Here is a 13,512-nt window from a genome sequence, read left to right on the forward strand (position 1 = left end):
GTATATGGCATAGGTACTGCTGGTATGCTTTCTGTTCATACAAGATTCAGTATAGGTTACTGATATCTCTGGCAATTTGGACGGTTAACGAACACACACAATGTAGGTGTTTTTTCATCAACACACTGCAGAACAGGATTAACCTCTGCCCCAGTCATTTCAGAAATTGCAGTGGTCTAATAAATTCCGTTACTTGTAGCAGGTGATTAGCGTGTAACCTCGGTACTGTCTAAAGAAGTACTGTTGTGTATATGAAGGCGATTATTTTAATTTTTGGAGATCAGACGGAGCGTACAGAGGGAAAAAATTCTGAGAACGACGTTTCCCCAGCAATCCATATATTCTATTGCCTATTCATAAGAGTCCCTAGGTCTCGTAACATGTTTAAAAAAAAAAAAAAAATCCCACTGTTTTCTCTCCCCGATTATAGAAGAAGGGGTGTTGGTAGTAGCGGATCCAATTTTCAAATTAGATAGAGTTCATTTCAGGAAGTCTGTCTTCCGTCTAATGTTTTCTGGTTGGGGATCGCTACAGATGCTCTTTTTTAATCCCCTTAATGTTTCATGGTAATGATTAAGGGAAAATCCGGAGATTCCAGGGGTTTTAAGGTGTATTGCCACCCTTCATCTCTTCATTCCGTAGATATGGCAGAAGGCTGTAAATTTTCATGCGCACTCTTCTACAGGGTTGGTACATCAACTGGCAGGGAGGAACCGGTGTAGGCGCTCTCTCTCTCTCCTGCATGCGGTTATCTTGCTGAGGTGCAAATTCATCTAGTAGATATTTCGGTAGTTCCTTTCAGAGGGATTGACATAGCCGTCTAGCTCAGAGAGGGTATTTGGAATTAGGAAGTTTGGTCCTTATGTCCGTGTAATTTGTCTCTCTGGAGTGGAAAATTGTTGTTCCAGCCAGGGCTCTGTTGACAAACTTTTCAACAACCAAGTCACTTCCTGTTTCAGTACAGGTCCCTCGGTGATGGATTACTCTCTTTGTAATGTGTCTTACTTCCGCTTACGTTTTTTCTAGTTGTCTTAGAAAATTAGGTCTATCGGAGCCTTATCCTGGTTCTTATTCCATGCTGAGCATAAAGATTCTGATTCCCAAACGTTCAAAGCTCTATCGGTCTCAGGATGTATAGGGATCTACCCTAGTGGTTCTGTAGAGTTTCAGGTTGATAGCCTGACTACGGCTAGGGTTCTTCTTCATCATCTAGGTCTGCGGGAAGATTTGTTTGGCTATGTTGCTTGGCAACTATATATCCTGTTTAAAGGTCTACTTTCTGATAAGGGTTAGAAATTTTTTGGGGGGATTTTGGGAACACCCCTGCTGGTGTGTTTCATTCGTCTAAAAACCCTTGCTTTAATGTCTTCTGGTTTTTTGTTCGGCAGGCTTCGGCATTTTCTGCTTTGAGGTCCAGGCCTTCAAGCCTGAGAATCCTGCTGTTCTTAGAGTTTACATCCAGATTTTAAGCTTGAGGTTTTTTGTAATCTGCCAGGTCCAGACATCCTCCTAGAGTTCTGTTTTCCCTTCCTGGTATTTTTGTCCTTGAATTTTGATATATTTTTTGTAATTTTTTTTTAGGTAACACCCGTTCGATCCTGTTAAAGGGTTTCCCTTACAAGTTTTGTTTCTCCAGGACACCTTCTTGGGGGCCATCTTATCGGCTAACAGGTTCAGAGAGCTTCAGTCGTTTTTCATCCCCAGATGATTTTTCAGTATTGCTCATGGACAGGGTGGTTCTTCACGCTCAACATTTTTTTTTTTTCCCTACGGGTTGGTACTAAGTGTAGCTTGAAGGAGCTTTGTAATGTCTCTTTTCCTAGGACTGAAGAGCTCAGTTATTCTGGTCCTCTGTTTGTTAGCCTCCCATAAAAGGTGTAAGGATACAGTGATTCCTGCAACTCTTTTGTTTAATTTGACTCAGGCGAGTATGTTGGTTGGCCATTTTCTCCCGGTGGTCTTCAAGTTCCGGCTTCTCTCAGGGCGCTTGGAGTATTGGCTGCCTCTGGGTCAGTAAGAACACTTGTTTTTTCTAGTGGCCATCTGTTAGGCACCATCTTGGGCTTCCATTCCACATTTTCATAAAGCTCTACAGGTTAGAGATGTTCTTATCCTCTGAAACTGCCTTTTAGGCGTATAAGTTGCGACCTACGGTGACATTGAACCCGCCCTAGTTAAGGATCTTGCTATATCCCACTGGTACTGCCACCATATGACAGAAAAAACAGAAATTTTTACTTACCGTAAATTCTTTTTTTTCTTAATATGGTGGCAGTACAGCTTCCCTCCCTCTATATTACATTTTCTTGATTCAGTATGAGTTCTATTTGGGATTTTTCTTGCTACTTACTGAGGTTGGTTTTGCCGGATAGCCCTTCTTAAAAGGCAAGGGGGAGGGGTTTTGTTGATTTAATTAAGCTTGTTAGATGCTTGTCCACAAGAAGGAGCAAAACCCACTGGTACTGCCACCATATTAAGAAAAAAAGAATTTACGGTAAGTAAAAATTTCTGTTTTTTTGGGATCTAATTTTATTTCGAAATTTACCAGTAGCTGCTGCATTTCCCACCCTAGTCTTATACTCGAGTCAATGCGTTTTCCCTGTTTTTGGGTGTAAAATTTGGGGTCTCGACTTATATTCGGGTCGATTTATACTCGTGTGTGTGTGTGTGTATGTATGTATGTATGTATGTATGTATATATGTATATATATGTGTGTGGTTTAACTATCTATGTCAGGACTCGACAAATCCCAAGGAGACAAGGAAATTTGTCATGGCTCCTGGGATTTGTGAACCTGTTCAGCACTCTGGGTGACCGGCTGCCTAAAATTGGAGGCTGGCAGAGGACTGATGTAGGTGACTCATGGACAGCTGACTGAGTGCAGCCGCAGAGCTGTAATCTTCTTGCTCTGCTCACTCGTGTGTCCTCCAGTGATTCCGGGTTATCACTTTAGTCCGGCCCCGCATCACTAAACACTGCTCTTATGAATAGAGCAGGGAGATGACCGCAGCCCACTGGATCCAAGGGAAAGCTTATCCACTCCAGCACGCCAAAAGGAAGGGAGGTTGGGTGGATTTAAATAATAAAAAGGAATTTGTAATTCTTGCGGTAGCAGTGTGGGTGTGTCTCAAGTCAGTGAGTAAGTGCGTGATTGTGTATAGTTAGGTGACTTGGATAGGGCTTTTTTTTTTTTTTTAAAGCCGTGCTGGTGATGCTGCAGCTCGCTCCACTTCCATGGCTGAGATCATCAGTCTTGACGATTTTGGCAAATCCAGTGCTTCCCCAGAGGAAAGTAGTGGGAGACTTGTGCATGTGTGGCAAGAAAACACTGCGCCAACCAACTTCTCATAAAGATGCGTTGAATCAATGCATCCGTATGGGGAATATTAACTTAGGTGCTGCACACTGCATCACTGACCCAGGAAGCACCTCTAGAGTCTGGCTGAGTGAATATCACTAGAGGTTTTGCTAAGCAGCAATGTAAACATTGCCTTTTGTCTGAAAAGTCAGTGTTTACATTAAAAAGAATGCAGGGACAGGAGAGAAACTTCATTAAACTGGTGACTATAGTTCTGGTGACTATAGTGTATTTTTAACATTGAAAAATCTTATATTATCTATAGTATAGTCCGTTTTTATAAATTATGGTTGAACAGATATGTAGCTCAAATTCTAGGTCTTGTTTTGATTAATAACTTGTACAATTACCAGTGCTCTTGGGGGTGGAGGGGGGGGAAGCATATTGGCAAAAAGTGAGGGTTGATGGATTGAGTAATAAAATGGTGTGTAATCGTGAAACTGTGCCTATAGCCAAGTATATTTTATTTTTTCTTTCCAGATCGGTTACTTTAACTTGAATGTTAATTTGGAATGTGATAAATAACCCTTTATGTACACTTACTAGGGATAAACCGATTATCGACCTATATTCTAGAATTTCGCAAATATCAGTATCGGCCACTATTGATGCTGATAATGTGGCGCATCCAGAAGGCGGAACATGCGGCCGCATTAGGGCAAACCAGCTCTGGGGGCGCAAGAATCGAGTGACCGCTAGGAAGGAAGCGCCTTAATTTGACTTTGAAAACTACAGAACACTTTTTTGAAATTATGAGAAGATTTCTACTTTAAAAGGGACACTTCACTGCCTAAATAAATGCAGCTGTTTTCACTGTGGGTGTATCTGCTAAAATAGTATTTTTAAAAAAAATTTAATTCATGTTTTCCTTGTTGGTATATACAAACTCTTTGCAAAAGCTGCAGATCTCTTGCCTGAAGCCTTTGCAAGATTTCCCATTCTCTGCCAGCCCTGCCATTATCTGGATGTCCAATCATAGACTTTCTAATGTAGGCAAAGTCTTGGGAAATAACCAGGCTGTTTTCTGATTGATAGCCAGGGGAGGTATGTATGGTTTATTTATAAAAGTGCCAATTTCTCTATTAAAATCTATCCTTTTCTTGTAGAATTAAAAAAAAAAAAAGACATTGTTCATACATAAGGCACTTCAGCAAGCTAAAGTCCTTTAGGTGTTTAAAGTGTTCCTTTAATTCTAGATTTCCTCTAGTTCAGCTGGCATATGTTATACATTTCAAGGATGTCATCGTTGCACATGAATAAAAAGATCTATGGAGTTTCTCAAAAAATTTACATATACTCTTGTTTTCTGCTTAGCACCAGAATTAAAAAGGTGATGCTGCTTCTGGTGCCAGAAGCCGAAACTTGGAAAATGTTTGCATGTGAAGAAATAGTTTCTATAATTCCAGGAAAACAAAGCCATTTTCCTGGCAGGCTTCTATGGTGCCCCCCTCCCAGTGTGCTGAAGGGGTTAAAACCCCTTCAGTCACTTACCTGAGTCCAGCGCCGATGTCAGCTGGCAAGGTAATCTAATGCGCATGCGCTTGCAGTAATCAATGCTTTCCTATGGTGAACAATCGGATGCTAGAGGTCCTCATGCAGAGCGTGAGGACAGATAGCGGACCAAAGGTCTGTTTCGATTCAGGACGCCATCTAGTGGCTGTCTGGTAGACAGCCATTGAGAGCATGCATAGTGCTGCAATGTAAACATTGCAGCTCTCTGGTACTGCAATGTTTTACATTGCAGCACTATGTGTAAAAGGGGCACCATACTTCAATGAGCTGAAGTGGTCTGGGTGCCTACAGTGTCCCTTTAAATATACCATCTAATTTTTTCCCTTAGACACCACCATGCTAGAGGATGCCATCTGGGTTGGTCTTTGCAAAAGTGCGAAGTCTTGGCAAATAACAGTGCCACTTAAAACTTCAAATATGACAAATTGTAAAACAAAACAGAGAAGATTTGGGAAGAACAGTAAATAAGATTTGGTTATGATGTCAATAGCAACCCTCCTCTTTGATTTTTAAATCTTTGTTGCACACTTCTCAAAATACATAATTAAACTTGCAAAAGGGTATAAGTGCATTAATGTATTGTAAATTAAATAATTATGGTATGGTAAAGTACTAAATATTTGTTTAAATTAAAAACATGCTTGTCAGATAATATTAAAGGAACACTAACCTGTAAATCATTTATTTTTAATGTTAAAGATTTCCTGGGAGTCTATTGGACATTAGCAACCACCACCACACTCTGCCAAGAGAAGCATTCCTAGCGCTTGATTTAGTTATGCTGTACATATGATGACACCAAAAATACACTTTTTTAATAATTGAAAATCTGATGTCAGTATTTAGGTGATTATTTGAAAATGTGAACAATGCATTTTCTCTGAGACATCAATGATTTACACTGCTATAGAAAAGGGGACAGTGTTCACGCAACATAACTTTTTTTTTTTGTCAATTCTTACTTTAGAGTGCTATGTAAAATCAGTTGATGGGAATAGTTGTCATTTTATGTTGTAAATAAAACATTTCATGTAAGATAGCCTTTATGAATTTTGTAATGTTTCAAAACTTAACCATCTATTATTGATATGCTCAGCATTTCCTCATGTCAGGATGCATGATTGTTACAACACAGTTATCAGACATAGTGCTCTGACCAAAAATAACTTAAAGGGATACTATAGTCACCAGAACAACTACAGCTTCATGTAGTGGTTCTGGTTTTTATAGCATGTCCCTGCGTGCATTTTTATGTAAACACTGCCTCAGAGGCGGCTCTCTAATTGGGCAGCCGCCTAAGGCCTCGCGCTGGCTGGAGCCTAAACCGCCTGTGGGCAGACTGTTAGGTCCGAGGACCCGACACCAGGAGGGGGCCCGGCGGCTTGCCCATTATGCCGCCGGGTGCGAGGCCCCTCCTGGCAGAGCTGAAGACCATGTGTCTCGCGAGAATTGGCCAATCAGAGCGTTGCTGCGGGTTACCACGGCAACGCTCTGATGGTCTCGCGAAATTACATGGTCTGCAGATCGGAAGCAATGGCAACTGGACCACCAGGTAAGAAAAGGTAGGTTCTCTCTCACCCCCTTCACCCTCAGCATCACTCCCCTTCAGCCTCACCACTCCCCTTCACCCTCAGCATCACTCCCCTTCAGCCTCACCACTCCCCTTCAGCCTCACCACTCCCCTTCAGCCTCACCACTCCCCTTCACCCTCAGCATCACTCCCCTTCAGCCTCACCATCACTCCCCTTCACCCTCAGCATCACCCCCCTTCAGCCTCACCACCCCCTTCACCCTCAGCATCACCACCCTTCAGCCGCAGCCTCACCACCCCCTTCACCCTCAGCATTACCCACACCACTCTCAGCCTCACCACCCTGAGCATCACCACCCTCAGCATCATCCCTCAACATCAACCCCCTCCCTCTCAAATACCCCCCTCACCATCACCTCCCTGTCACCATCACCCCCTCCCCCCCCCCCATACACACAACACACTTAAAGCAGCTACCCCATACACATAGGGTCACAGACAAAAACCCAAACATGCTCACAGAGACATAGAGGTTACTCTCTGTCAGACACACTCTCAGGCACATACACAGGTAAACTGTGCATCAATGTGTATATGTGACACTTTTGTTAGTGGGGCCTTATGTTTGAGTTTCGCCTAAGGCCTCATAAAGTCTAGAGCCGCCTCTGCACTGCCTTTTCTGAGATAGCTGCTGCATGGGATATAGTATCATCATATAAATTTCATCGAATAGAGTTTATGGAATAAGTCGTTTATCCTCCAACCTGTACTTTAGGGTGATCTCTGTAAGCTGCATATCAAGTTATACAGAGCCTGGGTTACAGTTTTTATATACCAGGCTGTGTGTAGTGATCATTAGTTCCTCTGACTGATTGTGTGTGGTGTTTTGGATAATTTTTTTTTCTTGACACCGTGGAGAAGGAAGTGAAAATGCTTTTGCCAGTGCCTTTACCAAGTCGGCAGACTGACTTGTAGCTATAAGCCACAATCAAACCCAAGAGTGAAAGTAATGTTACTATACTGTATAGGTCATGTGGTGCTTAGACTGGTCCTTTATGTCCATAAGCCCTACACTTGAAATGACAGTCAGCTTCAGCAAGGTGTAAAGACCAAAATGTGTAATGTTTTCATGAACTAACTACATGTTGGCTACTGTTATAAAAGTGCAATGGGTGTGCTTTGCTCTTCCTTAGGAAATTATTAGAGCATTCACATTGGCTGTGAGGTATTACCTGCTTCTTATTTGGTCTCTGTGTGTAGAGAGAGTGTGTATAGGTGTTGGCTATGTGCTTCTATAATAGGAGCAAAAGTTCAAATATGAATTTACTTTTGGTTTAAGGTGTGTTGGATCATAAAATTATCGCAGTGGTTTACATCCTGAGCTAATGTTAAATGCATATACTTTTTTTTCTCCAACAGTCAGCAGATCGAATTGTTACATGACTGGATACCAGGGGCTGAATTTTCTAGAAAGAAAGTGTGTGTGTGTGTGTGTATATATATGTGTGTGTGTGTGTATATATATATATATTCACACACGCCTCTCTCCCAGATGCTGTTTTATTTATATTTTTCTTTTGCCAGCTACAAGATCCTGAAGAGAACTCTCCACTAAGTCACTGAAGTTCATTAATATGTAGAAGTTCCCAATGCACATGTCTGTAAATGATTCAGATTAAACATTTAAGAATTGTGAATGACTAGTCTAATGGTTCAGAATACATTTTCTTATATATTATTTGGAATTGTTGCTGCTAGTAAGATTATGATGAAGTGAGTAAAGTAAATAAGAATTTTATTGCGAAATTGCAAACAATATCCTTTCTTTACAGCCATCTATGATGGAGCATAACAACTGAAGATAGTTATTGGCTGGCATAAATACACCGGGTACACCTGGAACATGAGGAGGAGACGGGGAAGGAGAGATAAATGAGTAAATGTAGGTGTAAATGACGGTGGTAGAGAGAATTGTAAGGGAAATATGGAGGGAATGAAAAATGTGAAATAAGGGTAGGAGAAAGATAACAAAGTGCTTTTTTTTTTTTTTGTTACGTTTACTAGGTTTTTAATACTTCCTATTGGCTATATATTTTAGAGTTAATGTTTAAAGCTATTTTATGTTTTCCCTATGCTGCTTATATAGGATAAATTGTACAATTTAATAAATCATTACATTTTAAACGGAACTTGTTTTTTATTTATCTAAATGTTTACTGTTGAATAGTCTGGAGTATCCATGGAACATGTTATTAGTTTATAGACTTTATCCAATATTAAATATGTACCAGCATTTGATGATGAATTCATGTCCCACCCCATGATATATCTGTACTGGTTTCCTTTATGTGGAGCTGGTAGATCGAACTAATGGGCCCAAATCAGTTGAATGACAATCTCATTCTTCCTCATGTGAATATTCTGAGTGAGGACATAATCTAGCATCATTTCCACTATCAGTCCTGTCTTTTTAAACATTTGTAAGCAATACTCCAATAATAACTGTTCTTAAGAACATGAAACAATGGCTTCCTGTTGGCAACTGCTCTGTATACTCTTTATATACGTAGGCCGAGACATTTTTATGACCCTGTTTGATTTCCTTGAGAAAATTGGCATGGGCCTGCCTTGTAATGTCACATATGGTTATGTAAGAAAGTCCAAAACTTCCATGTTGGCAGTCTACAAACCTTTATAGAGTAAAATTAAAACACCATACCTTTTTGTTCTTAAAAGAACTGGTGTACTTCTGGAGAGTGAAATAAAAAAAAAAGTTTGAAAGGGAGACTAAGCACCAAAACATCTTAATAGTATTGTTTTGGTGCATAGACCCTGCCCCTGCACTTTTGACATCTAAATATTGCTGTTTGCGAGAATGTTCACATTTGTCACATGGCAATCAGAATAACGAGTGGCTTTTAATCCGGCTGCTCATAGATGCACTTCCCCATGAAGACTTTCAGTAATTGTTCTATACCACATTGCTTTTTATTGGATTGGACCAAAGACCATTTGGATGGATGATCTCACTTGTGGAGAAAACATTGCTCAACATTGGATAAAATATTAGTTTATCAAGGGGGGTTGTGAAGCATGCATTCAAAGTGTGGGAGACACTAACATTAAAAATAAATGTTTTGATAAGTACAATACAAAATGTAAGTATTTCTTTAAAATGCATTGTACACAATCCGTTTTTCAGTTTAAACCTAAGCACTAGAGACGGGTATTACAATTTATTTTTTGCACCTATTTACTGCAATTCACATAATCGATTACTCAGTAGATTTGGTACTCAACTCATTGACCTCAGAACGATGAAAGGATAGGTTGTAAAACCTTTCATCCTGCAAACTTTTCATCCTTCTGAGGTCGGTGAAAGGCGTTCCAAACCTGTTGGGTAATACTGTATATTATTAAGCAACTGTAAAATGTTTTGATGTCCAAGAAGCACTTACATTTTATATACATCATAGAGTGTAAGTTTGTTTGAACATACCTTTTTCACTTCCTGTTCAAAATGTTGCCTTTTGTGTGTCTGTTTTCTATTTATTGTTATATTTTTGTTTATGAATGTTAATTAGACCCTGGAATATATCACTTTGCGCTTGGCTGAGATTACTTGTGATCTCAGCCAATCCAATGTTTCTCAATAGAAAAACATTAGAGGCGTACTGTGCACACGCTGCAATTGAATCACTGCGCCAATCAACGACTCTTCCTAGTTGTGTATTATGGGATTGAATCCCTATCGGGAGCATTTGGTATCTTCATGTTGAGCTTGAGGATGCTGAATGTCGGCCCAGCAACCTTTATTGTATTCTTTATGACAAATGTAAGCACTGTCCTTTCATACAGAAGAAAGTGTCTACAGAGGATGCATGGACTGGCTTTTTGCGCATGGCACTTGCTGCGTCTGTGCATTAGATCTCCAATGCATTGGATATCACAGAGGAGACCATGACTGCTCCGTGACATAGCTAGTGGAGGAGAGCTAAGCAGCATTGAGGGACGTAAATCTAGATTTTTATTAATTTTTTTTTAGCATTTTGTATTGCACCCAGGGGAGTTACCTGCTATATGTAGGAACAGAAACATTATAGCGTTAGGAATACAGATTTGTATTCCTAACACTATAGTGTTCCTTAAAGTGACCAAGTATTTGAAGATGTTATAGTAAAGTATAGAAAGTAGGCGACAGGCTTAAAGGGGGCACAATATGCAAATAGGTGCACTTACTCTATTTCCTTTTACACAAGTACAACTGTTGCAGCAGACAGTCCAATTCACAGACCAGAAAAATAATCCATCAATCAAGTCTCTTCGTTTGGTCTATAGGTTGTTGTTTTTTTTGTTTAATTAATATATATATATATATATATTTATTTTTATTTATTTTTCCATAAAGTGCTTTCCAGCAGCAGCTTGGGTCAAGATTCAGCTCTGTAATTTAATTTAAAGACTTGTAAGTGTACAATGTTCTATATTACAAAAACATATACATTCCTAAAGGATCTATATAGAAAGTGATCATTTGTAAGAAAAATGCTAAACAACAATCTGTATAACAATATTACAAGTAAGCTTCATAAACAGTTCAAAGTCAACAGATAGCTCTCTTAAATAGGATGATTGGAACTGCTAAATACACTAATGCAGTTGGACTATCATAGATGGCAAAGGTGGAAGTACTTTTTCTTTATTGATGGCACTTATCCAGGGGTTCCAGTGATTTTAGCTAAATTGTTAGTTCGAAGTCATTTTAGTCAGGGAGCTAGTTACTCTGCATCATGGCAAAGGTATTGGTGCACATGTGTTAGAGCAAACCTGTTCATAAAGAAGCATAATAACAAAATGTAGTTTTAGATATAGATAGGTAGATCATGGCAAGTCTTAATAAGCCATACAAGAGCCAGTGAATATATATATTAAAGGAATCCTGGAACCTGTGTAGCAGAATTAAGTCTATTTGTAACTGTAGGCAGTGTAGTAACACAGTAAATAGGCATATGAACAGAGATGTGCGTAAATATTTGGTACCTCTCAACAAGGCAAAATTTGTTTTATGCTGAAAAAAATAAAATAGGAAATTTAAAAAAATTAAACTACAATTGCCCAAACCCTTACTAGCTCTGAAGTTGGTGTGTGGATGGTGAAGCTGGCACTCGCAGGCAACAGCAGCAGATTGGTGTTAATACAGCACTGGGAGTTGATTAACCCTGCACTTCTTCCACTAGTAACTAGCCCCCAACACATAAATACAGGTACCTGCCACCATTCCCACTTCAAATCACTGAAGTGGTCATGGTGGTTGGAGCCACCCTTTAATTAACAGGATGGTAGGTGTTTACAAGACGGCAACGTCGAGCTAGCGGACTCTGAAGAGGAGCTGATGCTGCACACCTGACTTCTGGTTGATCAATCATCCCAAGATTTGAATATAATATTTATATATTGCCAATATTTAACAAATGTGTTTTAGATATTAAAAATTAAAGTTTAAATGTAGAAATGAACACAGGTATTTTTATCTCTGCCATGAAACTGAGCTCCTCCACGATTGCTCCTTGTCATTTATTATTAAGTATTCTTGCATAGCAAGACCACTTAATGTTATTTTACATATATATTATTATAGCCAAATTTGCCACCCTAACTCCTCCCACAGTTTTTACACTACATAGACAAAAATATACCGAAATGTGCGGATTGTTCCCGATCCTTTGTGGATAGTTTCGCGGAATGGTTCACGGTATATCGTCGTTTTTGTGGTGAAATTGGTCCCATAGGAATAAATGGCAACATTTTCAAAACTAGAGTGGGAGCTGGCAAAAGCTGAAAAATCAGGACATGATTTCTAAACTGCCACCACTCCCTCATTTTCAGCCCCACCCAGAGCCGGCTCTTCCTATGAGGCGAACTAGGCAGCTGCCTAGGGCGCCATATAGGAGGGGGCGCCTTGCGCCCCCATTGCCGGCCCTTTAAATGCTGCAGCCACCTGAGCGCTCTATAGAGAGTGCTCAGGCAGCTGTCGCACTGCCTCTTTCCTCACCTCCCCTTCCCTGTAGCATGGCCTCTCTCACTCAGTGCACTTCCTGTCAGTCCGGCCGGGTACAGAAAACAGAAACTCCTGTACTGCGGACCGGAGAGGAGAGAGACCACGCTACAGGGGAGGTGAGGAGAACACAGAGAGTGGGGGGGTAGGGGATTTAAGAAGAAGAGGAGAGGGGGTAAGAAGAACTAGGGCAGGGGTGAGTAAGAAGAAAACAGGGGGGGGGGGCGGAGCCAGCTTCAGACCGGGAAGGTCGCAACTCCCTGTAGCTCCGTGCGCCGTCCGAATAAAACGGCCACATCTGCGGCAATTAACCGTCGGAGTCCGGAGAAAACTACTCCCTACTCACCCCAGACCATGGGGAAAAAAACTAAAAAGCACAGACCTGATCCGGGCTCCGGATCCAAAGATATCGGCGCTTACATGCGCCCGACCAAGATGGCGCCGGCTGAGGCCTACACCTCGCAGTCCCCTGCCTGCACATCATAAGGTACAGTGTCAGCCCCTGCAGACATCAGAACTAGGCGACCTGGCACCATCCACAAAAGCTGATATTAAAGCTATGATGCAGGAAATCAGGGCAATGTTTGATGCCGATATGGCACTCGTTAGGGGAGACATTACCACGCTTGCAGGCAGGGTAACCTCAACAGAGGAGGCTGTCAGAAGCACCAAGGTGGCACAAACTGCTACAGAAGCAACCTTAGGATCCCTACAGAAACAGTGCAACACATTAACAGCACAATTAGTAGGCATGGAAGATAAAGCTAAGGCACGGAATGTGCGTATAAGGGGGGTACCTGAAACAATCAACGCAGGAGAATTATCACATTACTGCAGACGGCTTATAGCCACGCTGCTGCTCCCAAAGCAGGCGAAACAGGTCGGAATAGACTCTTGCTTCCGTCTCCCTAAGGCCGCAAAAGCACCACAGGATGCCCCACGGGATTTGCTGCTTAAACTAGTTCGGGATAAGAGGGGCCCTTATGACTGCCACAAGAGACACCCCCACGATCTCCTTCGAAGGCACAAGCTTAACGCTATACAGAGACTTATCA

The sequence above is a fragment of the Pelobates fuscus genome, chromosome 3 (genome assembly GCF_036172605.1).
Source record: "Pelobates fuscus isolate aPelFus1 chromosome 3, aPelFus1.pri, whole genome shotgun sequence".
Taxonomy (NCBI): Eukaryota; Metazoa; Chordata; class Amphibia; order Anura; family Pelobatidae; genus Pelobates; species Pelobates fuscus.